Source organism: Gavialis gangeticus, unplaced genomic scaffold (assembly GCF_001723915.1).
Source record: "Gavialis gangeticus isolate Ggan-Ray unplaced genomic scaffold, GavGan_comp1, whole genome shotgun sequence".
NCBI lineage: Eukaryota > Metazoa > Chordata > Crocodylia > Gavialidae > Gavialis > Gavialis gangeticus.
The window spans coordinates 64208396-64213406 of NW_017728994.1; the positions used below are offsets into that span (position 1 = coordinate 64208396).

The following is a 5011-nucleotide window of genomic DNA, read 5'->3' on the forward strand; positions in this document are numbered from 1 at the left end:
CCTGCCATTGGAGGTGGTTCAAGCACCTACATTGAACACCTTCAAGAGTAAGTTGGATGCTTATCTTGCTGGGATCCTATGACCCCATCTGACTTCCTGCCCTTCGGTTGGGGGGCTGAACTCGATGATCTTCTGAGGTCACTTCCAGCCCTAATGTCTATGAAAGCCTATGAAAGTGTATGTATATATGTATGTGTATGTATGTATTCAATGATAATTTAACCTACCAACTCATGTGAATAACTGCTCATGTATATAGATTCATAGATAGATTCATAGATTAAGGGTCGGAAGGGACCTAGTAGATCTTCTAGCCCGACCCCCCGCCAGGGCGGGAGAACAACAAAAAACCCCAAAAAGAGCAACGGGACTCAAATGAGTCCAGCCAGGTAGGCATCCAGCCTCTTCTTAAAGACCCCCAGGGTAGGTGCCAGCACCACTTCCCTTGGAAAATGCATGCACTCTCCCCGTCAGGGAATCGAACCCCGGTCTCCTGCGTGACAGGCAGGGATACTTACCACTATACTAACGAGGAGGAGCTATGAGAAAAGGATTTAAAAATGTATGTAGGGAAGAAAGGTGTAAGCACACCTTAACACAGCATTGTATTGCTGTGCCCCAGACAATCAAGTACAAAAAGTCCAGTGAAATCACTGACCTTAGTACAGAAGGGAGAAGGAAGGAAGAAGGAAGAAGATCAGAACAATGGATACTTTGAGGCAATTATATCTAATGTACGTTGAAAATAAAGTCAGAAAGCCATCCCTTCCCCTAGGCCTGGTGAAATATGAAAAGATCTCATGTAAAGACATCTTTTCTATTTTGATTCACAGAGCAGACAAAAAAATTCAGAAACCCTTATTGTTTAATGTAGTAGGTAATGCTATGCATTGAAAGACAGTAGTTGTAAAAAGAGTTAATTATATTCTCTCCCATGGTTTACACTGTATTATTGGTGATCTGATTCAGTTCCTACAATTTCAAATCAGCTGGCTTAAAATCAGAACCAATGTCACTCCCCAAAACTCCTCCAGTTTCTTCCACCCGAGTCCAATTTAAACAAAAACAGCTTCTCTTGTTCATTGCTTAACATAAAACTTGGTTCCTTGCAAGAAAATACATGCAGTAAATTTAGAGGGAGACTGCTTCAGACATTCTCAATTTTTTTTTGTTTTGTTTTGGCACCACAGTGTCTATGTTTAATTTTATGTCTACTTGCCAGATTTGTGAAGTTGGAGTGATAACATCAATATGATGGGAGACAGAGTGCAGTGCCTTAGTCAAAATAATTAGCACATTTTTTGTAGAGCAAAAAATGGGCCCTGGTGAGCTGTTGAAGAAAATCACATTAAAGGAGCTGAGAAACAGCTGAGGAACCACCGTGATGACCTAGGACAAAGAATATTCTGGTTCCAGAGCCCTACCATTAATGCCAAGTAAACAGGCAGCAAATTGCATTTCTCAGATCTGTAGTCTACTTGTTCCTAAGGGTTTACTGCAAGGACAGAGAAGTAGTAAAGGCAATCTTCTCCATCTGAGCTGACTAACAGAGCTGATCAGGACTTTTTCATCAACTTGTTTATTGGACTTTTTTAAAATAAAAATTGAATTTCAGTAAAATTGGAACCTTCCCTTTGATTTTTTCCCCCATTTGTTGTCAATATTCCATTAGAAAATATGAAGTGAAATATTTCTTGTGGGGGTATGGTAAACCCAAATCCAAGCATTGTGAAATTGCATCAAAATATTTCATTTCCAGCCGGTTCAGCATTACACTGGATTTGCCCACAGTACCACACTGCTTTGTGGTAGTGAAAGTTTGAGTGCTTTGAGCTCCTTTTCTCTCTTACGTGAGATTCCTGGATTGGAGCATGTCTACCATGATGTACTCTGTCTGGCCCCCCTTCTAGCTGAGTCATAAGATGTTTCATTAGTCATGATTACAGGGACTAATGGCATCAGGCATCTTAACAACTGTCACAACTTTTAACAATAGAAATAGATGCATTTCTAGCAGATGTTATGATTTGATTCAGCGAAGCAAAAAGAAACAAAATGAAATAGTTTGACATTTTCCTGATTCTTCTTTTCCTCTTTGGCCTCTCCTGCAGTGTTGTATCTGGACTTACTTCTACCTCCGTATTGAAATACACTCTGATTTCCAAGTTTGTCTTCTCTACCAGACATTGCCTGCATGGAGGAGTTTCCCCAGAACCAGGAATCCTACAAGCCTTGGTTCCCAAGACCTCTCTATGGACTGCCAACTTGATGGGATGGAGAGGCTTTCACATACCAATGACCCGAAGAGCAACATTGTCAGGAGTCTTGTATTCCTGGTAGGGTCACCCATGGCAGTAAAGTCAAAGGTTTCAGATGAAGAGCAGTCCAATATAACATAAAGACCTCAGTGGTAGAGCTGGTGGATGAAGAAGGCATCACCTCAGTGGTAGAGCTGGTGGATGAAGAAGGTGGTGGTGCATTGCCACCTGCCACCTGTCCATGCTATTCAATGACTACAAGGGCAGATGAAGGCTGCAGTGGAGGAGTAACCCCATGTGTCTTGAATTTCTTTGCCACCGGACACAGGTTTCTCCTCTGCCAAGATCCATATGATTGCCGATGCGCAGCAACCTCCTCATCTAAAACAAGTCACGTGCAGGCTTCTCCCATTGGAAAGACCTGTGGGAGCAATCATCCTTGACCGTGAGTGTTTGCCAATGACAACTGTTCCCAAGAAGCCCATGAAAGCAGCTGCAAGAAAGCAAACAGATCCCAGTCATAACCCTGCCTGTGATTCATCAGGAGTTCATCAAAACGGATAAATGTAGCTGAAGTGCTTCAGGTTTCATAAAATGGCATTTTCCTGTTTTGTGTGAAAATTCCCAACTAGCTCTTTTCTGGTTTGATTGTCCAAGCTGAGTAAACTGCACACCACAGAAAGTTAAACTATTAACCATTAAAATGACTGAAAAAGCATTAATGATAGTTCTAAAAATATGTAAAATCTTAATCATACCATGTATTATAGGTAACATAGAATGGATAGGCCAGTCAGGTAAATACTGAAGGAAGTGATACTGTATTTCCATTTGCCCTAACACTGAAAGAGGAGCAGAGACGTAACAAGCAGTTTTTGTGCCCTGGGTGATAATTATAGCAGTGCCTGGGCTAACAGCTGCAATTTTTATGCTCCCCCAAAATCAGCACCCAGGGCTCATACCCTGGGTACAGGTCACTTGCCCCTAGTTATGCTACTAATGGGGAGGCTTGGGTTTTCTTCCCTATTCTGTCACTTGATTTGGACCAGTAACTTCCCCTTGAAATATTTAAACATTCATAACTTTTCATAGTTCCATTAAATATATATGTGTTTGCCCAGTCAGGGTTTAAGAATTGATATTACTCACCTGAATAATTCTTAATGACCCAAGAAGATTCCAACAAAAGTCAAGGCACAGGTAAGAGTAACAATACCGAACAGGGCTGCCTAAAGCTATCAGGTTTGCTGCCTTCTTTTCTTTATTTTAAAGATGTGACATTTGATCCTGACAGTGTCCCACTAAAGCAAACCCATGGCAGACACTGATAAAAAGAATCCTGGAAACACGTTTTAATAAAAAGTAAAACCTGCTTACTACTTTTGATATTCATTTTAATAACATTAATCATGACAAATTCATTCAGCAAGTCTCATGACTGCAATGTGTAATTTCTTAGGAATTCCATTTTCATTTTAACATTAATTAAAAAACACTTATAAAGTGTTACCAAAATTAATTCCTGGTCTGCAGCCCTGTCTGCCAAGTTTCAACCTTCAGCAAATTATTGTGAGTGAATTATAGACCCTGGGAAAATGAGGTCTAAAATGGAATCTTAACTGTAGCGAGGCATTTATCACTGTGTTAAAGTGAGTAGAAGATTCAGGTTGATGGTGGCTGTTGCTGCTTGCAACAACCTATCCTGTGATCTTCCTTAATTCTGTCCCTTTATGACAACCCTTGGAGCCCACAGACATTAAAGACATTTAGTGAGTTTGTTTAAGCTAATATGGCTTGCGAGACACTATATCATTCATGTTTGGAGACCATTTGATTATGATATAATGATCAGACTCAGGATATTACCTCTATGGCAATTCAGCTTCCTGTTGCTGAGGCTGCACAGACACCATGGCAATACTTTTGATACAGACCAGCAGAGCTAAGTAAAGTTCATTAAAAGAAGATTTATTCAGACACATCTGTCTTGAGCCTGTCATATTCCCCCAAAAGAGACTTGACATTCACAATTTTAATTATCCCACATTTCTAGTATATGTAAGAGAAGTTTTGTATATCTTAAAGCATTTTGCTGTATCCTGTTTCCACAAGAAATCTTAACTAGACTGTGAATTACACAGAATAGAGAAAAAGGGAGGTTGGGCTTTCACCCTCCCACTCCCCCCCAACACACTTTTGCTCCAAAAAAGATCACACACTGCTATTGGTCCCTTGTTTTTGCATCTAGCTTATAATACCTACTGTGAACAGATCCAAGTCTGTTGAGGGGGAAAAAGCTGTCTGGTATGAAAAAAAAAAGAAGAATGAAAGAAAAAGAGGGAAAAAAAGAACATTCCAAGTTTAGGAGCCTTTTTAAATGAATGGGGGGAAAAACTAAGAGAGAATGCTTGATACAGGCAAAATTAGGAAAGAGGACTTCTGGGTTCCCTTCAGCCACTTATTTGTTGTATGATTTTGAAATATTTGTTTAAAAGTAGATTCACAATGGGAAGTAGTACGCCACCCGAACACTACATAGCGCACATAGGTGTCGACTGCGGTGTCACAGAACCTTACTTCATTTTGGAGCTGCCTCAAATTCCTGGCCATCTTAGTTTCTACCACAAAATCCCCAGAGTGCCTAAATATCTAGGCAGGTTCAGACCCACCTACGTTGAGAGCCCTATGCGTCTGTCACATGGCTAAGGCACACTATAAGTCAGAACCTAAATATTTCCCTCGCTCCACCTATC

General features: G+C 40.5%; 1 non-coding gene across 1 annotated transcript; it reads right to left on the reverse strand.

Moving 5' to 3' along the window:
- Positions 1-463: 463 nt before the first annotated feature.
- Positions 464-535, reverse strand: TRNAD-GUC. The gene has a single exon. It is a non-coding gene; the product is annotated as a tRNA-Asp (tRNA).
- Between the last annotated feature and the right edge of the window lie 4476 nt (positions 536-5011).